Source organism: Mytilus californianus, unplaced genomic scaffold (genome assembly GCF_021869535.1).
Source record: "Mytilus californianus isolate M0D057914Y unplaced genomic scaffold, xbMytCali1.0.p SCAF_6, whole genome shotgun sequence".
In the NCBI taxonomy this organism is placed as follows: domain Eukaryota; kingdom Metazoa; phylum Mollusca; class Bivalvia; order Mytilida; family Mytilidae; genus Mytilus; species Mytilus californianus.
This window is the reverse complement of record NW_026262712.1, coordinates 80,890,066-80,898,752: the sequence shown is the minus strand read 5'-3', so window position 1 is coordinate 80,898,752 and position 8,687 is coordinate 80,890,066. Positions and strand designations below refer to the sequence as shown.

General features: G+C 34.0%; 1 long non-coding RNA gene across 1 annotated transcript; it reads left to right on the top strand.

The window, feature by feature from the left end:
• Positions 1 to 1,710: 1,710 nt before the first annotated feature.
• LOC127704458 (uncharacterized) lies at positions 1,711 to 2,351 on the top strand. The gene is made up of 2 exons (XR_007983279.1): positions 1,711 to 1,889; positions 2,232 to 2,351. It is a non-coding gene; the product is annotated as an uncharacterized LOC127704458 (long non-coding RNA).
• Positions 2,352 to 8,687: the final 6,336 nt, after the last annotated feature.

Here is an 8,687-nt window from a genome sequence, read left to right as displayed (position 1 = left end):
CACGTAAGTATGTTTCTTTTTTTATAAGATTACAATGAATACTATTCATTTGAATAATAAGTTAAATAATTTTCACATATTTACTTTCATTAATATCTCTTTGGTTCTTATGTTAACAAATGACTTAAAGTCTTTTTAATGTATAGCAACATATTACTTACCATAGTATACAACGAACAATTAGCGTGCGATTGTTGAAACATAGCTTTAGATTATCGAAGTCATACGGGTAGTGACAAAATGGGTTTTTAAAAGTTTTTCAAGCATTGCTATACATTTGAAAGGTTATTACATGCATATCTATGATATTATACTTGTAGAAAAGATATTGTACTTGCGAGCTTGTGCAATATAAAAATTTGCTCGTGACAATATTTGCCATTATTTATGCTATCACGCTATTCAATTTTGTACATCTATACAAATAGGCAACCCAACACACCACTATACCAATTTTATTGTCCTTCTGGTTGAAAAATTTGCTATCATAAATAAAAAAATTAAGAAATTCAACCAACTGCATTCTCACCGGGACTATTATAGTATTATAGTCCCAGATTCTCATATATATTTTAAGATGATAGATCAATGAGTAAATATTCTTTTTACTTCAAAACTTATCGGCGGCGATTTATTTTTTTATTGTTTTATAAGGATTTGCACTTTTTAGGTAGTATTAGTTAGTTGAGAACTCAAGTGTCGAGTAAAACATGCACAAATAGACAAATCCAGGAATCGTGATGCATTATGGACACTTCTCGGTTTTGGATAACAGTACATGTGTAATTATTGAAAACCCTTAACATTTACGAAAACGAAAGTCGATTTTCTAAACTTACTAATTTATAACAAAAATATAAATAACGGAAAAAACATGTGTCGCTCCTTTTTCATTTGTTTGCATCCGCCATACATAAACAACAAATGAATGAATCTGAAAATATATCGTCTATCACTCTATCCTTAATTTAGTTATAGAAATTATAAAGATAAATGTAACAACAAAAAATACTACTACTTCTACGGCTTATGGTACTACTAGGAGTAATAACAATCATAGTTCGGAAAAGAAGAAATTCAATTGTAATGTTTTTTTTTTGCAGACTTTATCATATATAAATCAACATGAAAAATTGAAGATTTAAACACGGCAGAAAAGGCAAAAATCGTTTCATATTTATAAAAAATTATACATTTTTTTTTATTATTTCCCAGACTGATCATCATGTTCAAGGAATTAGCTGTCCTCTGTCTTTCTCTGGCCGTAGTCTACGCTGGTGGCTACGGTGGATACCGTAAATATGGAAAAGGTGGATTTGGCGGTGGAGGCTGGGGTGGAGGCGGATTTGGCGGTGGATTCGGAGGCGGATTCGGAGGTGGAAAAGGTGGATACGGTGGAGGTTTAGGATACGGAAAAGGTGGATTCGGCGGTTTTGGTGGTGGTGGATACGGAGGAGGATATGGTGGTAAAGGTGGATTCGGAGGTGGTTTAGGTGGATTTGGAGGTGGATTTGGAGGTGGATTCGGAGGTGGTAAAGGTGGATACGGCGGTGGTTATGGTGGTAAAGGCGGATACGGAGGTGGTTTAGGTGGATTCGGAGGTGGATTCGGAGGTGGTAAAGGTGGATACGGAGGTGGTTTAGGTGGATTCGGAGGTGGATTCGGAGGTGGTAAAGGTGGATACGGTGGAGGTTATGGAGGATTAGGAGGATACGGTGGAGGTTTAGGAGGATACGGAGGTGGATTTGGTGGAAAGGGTGGATACGGAGGTGGATACGGAGGTGGATACGGTGGTGGATACGGAGGTGGATACGGAGGCGGATTCGGTGGTGGAATCGGTGGTGGAATCGGCGGAGGATATGGCAAAGGTGGATACAGCAAATATTAAGGTATTTATATGAGTTTTTGTTATCAAGATATATATCTACCTAAGGAGGATCCACTGTCAATATTATTAACCAAGAAATAAATTTGGAAAACGATAAAGACTTTCAAATATAAAATTCTTAATTTTTATGCTTCGATTTATATCTTTATACTATTAGAACAACTGCACGAATATTGCATATTGCTGTTTAATGCAATTAACTCGTCTTTTGTTAAGATGGTTGTTCTTTTTGGAATTTTTTCTTTTTCTTTTTTTTTTGTTCACATTAGACCTAAATATTTTGAAACGAAAATAGGATAATTTTAATTCTAAAACATTGTTAACTTCATTTTTCATTTTTCAGGGACTATCCATGTATAGACGACCAGAATTCCTTGAGAAAATCCGTTTTGTTTGCAAATTTGTTTGTTGTTTGATATTTATTTAGTTATGCATCGGAATAAACATTTCCATAAAACTTAAATGCTTTATTTGATTGAACTACAACCAACAGTGCCCTTACAATTCTACATAATTATTACAATGCTATATCAGATACACTACGTGAAAATATACATGTAACATAATGTGTTTTTATGTTGAGAATATCGCATTTCTTTAAAGAGTTTATATTTGTGAAAAAGACATGGAAACGTTCTTGTCATCTTAAAGAAAGCTGATAGTATAGTCATCTGGAAAGGACAAAAACACGATAATATCCTGACTTCTTATTTTCTATTCAAATCTGCACTTTTGATTTGGGATTATATCTATATTAAATTTAAGATAACACATAAGTATAAAGTGACAGTTCAATAACATGAAGATTTTAGTAGATTTCAAATACGCATTTGCAAATATATAGAGCGCAAGCGAGAGTCAAGTAGATTATGAGTGATACCTATCAAAAATACTTGTTTCTTGCATATGTTCAATAAGTCCCACTTCATATATCACTTTTCAAATTGTCAGTTTTAAGGCCAAATGTCGTCCTCTCTCTTTCCTTAGAATGAAAAACCAAAGAAGTGTGGACTGTGAAGTCAAATGACCTTTATCAATCACATAACCTGATAATCGGTTTTTGTTGTAGAGCAACATATTATTCCAAATTGAATGTAAATTGGGGTGCCACGTGAAAAAAGGGTTCTTTTCATTTTGATTGTCAGACATTTTGATCGCACTCAATCCAGTAGTGTAAAAGAGAGTCGAAAGATACCAAAGTGATATTCAAACGCATAAGTCGAAAACAAACTGATAATGCCATGGCAAAAAAAAAAAAAAAAAACGGAAAACGACCAAAAGATAAACAGCAGCAGGCAAAACACAACATAAAAAACTAAAGACTGAGTAACACAAACCCCACAAAAACCTGGAGTGATCTTAGGTGCTACGTCAATCTCTTGAAAGACGATTGATTTCTTTGTGCTGTACAATTGTAGATAACAGCTTTAGTATTCCAATTTCTGAAAAAACGAATAGAAACATATATAGAAAACTAAAGATTTAGCGAAACAAGCTCAGCCAAACACATTGGGTAAACTCGTGTGCTACAGAAGGGTAAACACATTGGGTGAACTCGTGTGCTACAGAAGGGTAAACACATTGGGTAAACTAGTGTGCTACAGAAGGGTAAACGCATTGGGTAAACTCGTGTGCTACAGAAGGGTAAACACATTGGGTAAACTCGTGTGCTACAGAAGGGTAAACACATTGGGTGAACTCGTGTGCTACAGAAGGGTAAACAGTTCTTGTTGCAAAAGTGGGACAATTTGTTCCTGTAAAGTCAAAAATTTCGATGAATTGTTGTCATTGCTATGTAAAAGTTTCGTTATACAATAAAAGCGTCAACTCGGTGAATATTTTTCCACCGCGCTGAAATACGTCTACAAGTCATTTTTCAAAATTCAAAATTCAATAATGAAAAATAAAATAGTTCATTATTCATTATTCGACTTTTAGTAATGAATAATGAATAATGAAATAGTTTATATTTCAGTATTCAAGTTGAAAAGTGAATAATTAAATAGATCATGTTTATTTGCTTGTAGAGTGAGAGACCCATATTCGCCGCATTATTCGTTCATTTCCACTTACACCCGACCTACATTCGAATATTTGGAACTTTTTATGAAGGTTTCAGAAATTTAACTATATGAAAAAAATGTTTGATAAAGAAATTATCTTCAAAACATTGGTTAATTGATCTAAAAACGATACCAGTATAGAACAAAATTCTCTCCATAAAAAATCTATTATATTACACATATGAATTATAGAAAAAAAAATTAGCATCTATGATAATCAACACTTTTTTAGACTTACCATGGGTACTTCTACTTTAAGCTCCTTCATCTTCTGAATAATAAATGTTAATAAAACAATACTCATAAAAAGAGAACTTGGTGCAGGAATATCAAGAAGTGTAACCCATAACATCAACAGTAGGTACTCAACAAGAAATAATTTTATTAGTATATGTAGCAAGATCAGTTCTGTTGTGGATTCAATTGAAGGGTGCATTGAAGAGCTATTGATAAGCCTAAGGTTTCATGATAATACTACACCCTTAACATACCATCTTATGTTAAAGAAATAGCTGTTTAGTTATATATCAGGAAAAATTAGACAATACATACTTTATTTTGTATTTACATTGTGTCATAGGTCAAATTTATTTGTTCAGTGTATGTTCAATGGTGGTAATATGTCATTTGATTGAGTTAAGCTATTTCAGTTGATATTTTATAGTGTGTCTTTCTATGTTGTGATGTTACACTATTGTTTCAGAAAAAGGGTGAAGGTTTGGTACCATAAACCCGCTGCATTTGTTTGCACCTGTCCTAAGTCAGGAATCTGATGTTCAGTAGTTGTCGTTTGTTGATGTGGTTCATAAGTGTTTCTCGTTTCTCGTTTTTTATATAGATTAGACCGTTGGTTTTCCCGTTTGTAATGGTTTTACACTAGTAATGTTTTGGGGCCCTTTATAGCTTACTGTTCGGTGTGAGCCAAGGCTCCGTGTTGAAGACTGTGCTGTGACCTATAATGGTTTACTTTCATAAATTTTTACTTGGATGGAAAGTTGTCTCCTTGGCACTCATACCACATCTTCTTATATCTATTTATTTAGAAGTATACAGGTATATAGAAATTTTAAATGTTTCAAATCAAATGTATACATTTCTGAAAATTAATAAAAGTATTCTATAAACAAATTAAAAGAGTAAAATCTATCAAATCAAACAAGTTGTGTGACTTACTGCCATTACATGAAATATTTATTAACAAATATGAAATTTGGAGCTCAACAAGGGAGATAACACTACATCTACATACTTATTCATTTCTTGATATCACTCTAATTGGGTCAACTCAACTTGGTTTATATTAATTAAATCTAAATAAAAAAAGACAGACAAGATGTGTATAAAACAGTTTTATTTTCAATTAATATACTAAAAAATATTAAATTGTTTTTTTAACCTACTCCTGAACAAAAATAAAAAATATGGCATGTACATGTGCACTGAAAATTGTGTTCATCGTCTGTTTCACAAAGATTTCTTTTCATTTTGGATGGTTTTTCGCGGGGAAATCGCTTAAAGATGTAAGGTGCTTGTCATTTATAAATTCTTAAAAATACGATTTGCTTGGCCTGTTTTGTCTGCCGTTAAGATTGATGACGCTTAATGGAATGTAAACATAGCAATGGAGGCCGGAAGAGGGGTTTTCTGAAGTTCTGAATTGTTTTTAGGCATTCGGAAGTCAGGTTTGAAATGGCCATTAGAAAATCTGCATTTTTGTACAATACTTAAGAATAAGAATGAAAACATATCTTTAGAAATCAGGGGCGGATCCAGGATTTTTGAAAGGGGGGGGCGAAGTATGTAAAACAATTTTTGGACTTTTTTTTGGCTAAAAAACATAAAATAAGTGTAAAATGCACTTTTTTATCGGTTCCTGACGTAAGGCATGTATATTGTATAGCTAAAGTGTAAGGGTTGGTCATTTTTGATGCCGTATTCTTCCCATTAATTGTCTTTTATAAAATGATTAGATGGATCCAAAGCTATGTACTAATATATTTGATGTGGGACTTGTCAGTAAAAAACTGACATGGAAAATTCTCGTTTGTTGTATGTTTAGTTACCATAACGTCACGGATTTCTTGTTGTAAACAAGATATACGCCGGGCTATTCAATGAAATTTACAATACGACCGACACGAGTTAAGAAAGACAAACACGCAATTTTTATCCAAATGTTTGGTTGAAATGTTTCACCCAACAAGAGAAGTGAGGGGTTTCAAATCAACCAAAGGCTACGAATGAGTCTGAAATGACAACGAATATATGAATGACGGTCGACAAATGGACATAAAGGCCACACCCAGCAGGCAGGTTGCAGTCGGGCCTTGAAAAAGTATTCATTTTATCAGTTCAACGAAACAGACATTCCGGTCAGATATGGGATTTACATGCAAACCCCCGGCCCCAAAAAAATTACGCCCGTTTTTTTATTCATCATGTTCATTTAATGCTAAATAATTCTGTTGGAAATTTTTGTTTCTAATAGCAAAAAAAGTGGACAAGATTATTGTTTTCAATCCAGATACGGCCAGAATTTTTGTTTAAGGCAAAAATCAGGGTCAGAATTTTTTCTCTCAAACATCTCAGACTGCTTATTGACTGGGGACCATTATTCAGCTATGTTATTAATAGACTGGGGCGTGTTGGGTTAAACATGTTTTCGTAGGTAAATAATATTGTTGTGGAACTTTTTTTTCATGAAAGTGTAATAGAGTATTACTTTCTGTTCGGTGGAATTGTGAAATAGAAGTCAATAAATACGTTCTTGCTCAATCCTTTGTCGCTTTGAAGGTGTCATGCTTGTCATCCTCAGCCTAAGCAATGTGTTACTGTAATTTGAATTTCAAAATGACTTAGTGACGTTTTTTTGACGCACTGGTCAACTCCACCGTAGCGAATCACATGATTTTGACATAATCAATAATATATTACAGTAAATACGAGCGAAACATATCTTTATGAGCAAAGAATTGCCGCATAAAAATTAAATACGCGGAAAATGGCAAAGTTCACGAAGTCTAGTCTGATTAATCATTTTACAAAAAAAAAAAAAAAGTGCGAGCAAAAGGGGGGGGGGGGTACGCCCTCTACGCCCCCCTCTGGATCCGCCACTGGAAATATCATTTTATTTAGAAGTGTAGAAAAAAATGTATTCTGCACTAATTTTATACGCTGGTATTAGCGTAGAGACGTCAATGCGGAGTTTTCCCGTGTGATAAGTACAATAACAAAATCCGAACGAACCGACATTATGACCGATTACGGTAGGACATATATACACAAAGGAAAGCATATGAACCAAGCGTTTTAGCGTTGAACACAGACCTGATATGTCATACATATTTTCAGTATAAACAAAGTTCTACATGACAAAAATAGGCCAAAACGTTTTAAAATCATTCACTACTTTCATTTTGACGCCAATATTTACATTTGACGTTACAATCATTGTAATTCCACGCACGAATACGGGAGGCCCCAGTGTGATATTCCGAAACATACGAAATTGTGCCCAATAAACAACGTTTGAACTTTCACATGTATTTGAACGCTCTTCTTTCCTTGGTTGAAATATTATAAGTATGTGTCCTCTATGAGGGTGTGGGTAAATAGCAGTAGCGGATTTGGGCGGGAGCGAAGGGGGCGTGCGCCATTCTAAAAGGAAGCAAGTTAACTCGTACCGGCATTGCAAACTCGTACCACGTCAACTCGTACCACTAAAAGTCAACTCGTACCACTGCGAAGTCGTGCCATTCAAAACTCGTACCACTGCAAACTCATACCATAAATATGACAACGCGGAAGGTTTGTAATTCCCTTCCGTATCAACTTTTTGTACATCTTTCCGAAAGCATAGTCGTATTGTTCAGCAAAGATCTGAATATTGTATATAAATAAATTTCATACTTTCTAAATGTTGGTCATAAACAATTTTAAACCTTTTAAAACAATATAAATAAATTCTCTCGTTAAATAAAATTCCTTTTAGAAACAATTACGACTACCAAAATCTATTCAATGTTACTAATTTGTAATGATTAGAAATTAAATCAAATAGCTGTCAGTAAAAGTTATATAAATGAATTGTTCAAGGGGACAACAAAGCCCATCTGCCACATTTTTCTCTATCCAATTAGCCAAGGAAAAATAAGCTACAAATTGGTCATTGTCATACTTTTTACAGACTTAAGAGGTATTGAGTGAAATTTAAATATATATTTATCATTAAACACCATTTGAATGCATTTAAATATGTTGGTACAAGTTTACAATGGTATTAATTTACCATGGTACGAGTTAGCAGTGGTACGAGTTTGCATTGGTACGAGTTTGTTTTTAGTGGTACGAGTTGACATTGGTACGAGATAACTATAATTCCTTCATTTCCTACATTTATAACATCGACAAAAAAATTACCGGCGACGAAAAATTTCCCCTCCTTAATGCTTGACCCAAGCGCCTTGGCCTAAAATTGTAAAAAAATATGATTTTTTTTAGCTTGAAATTTAGATTTTTTAATAATTTTATCCAAAAAAAAAATCAGACCCGCTACGCTCGGAGAAATATCTCTTTAACACACACTGTAAACAAATATCCTACATTCTTTTCACAAAAAAAGTTCTGGCTCACTCCGCTGAACAATTTGCCCAATTTCGATCCACCTAAAATTAAATCCTGTGTCGACAACCGAAGTGCTGTCCAAGTGTTATACAAAATGACGAGCAGTCGAACCC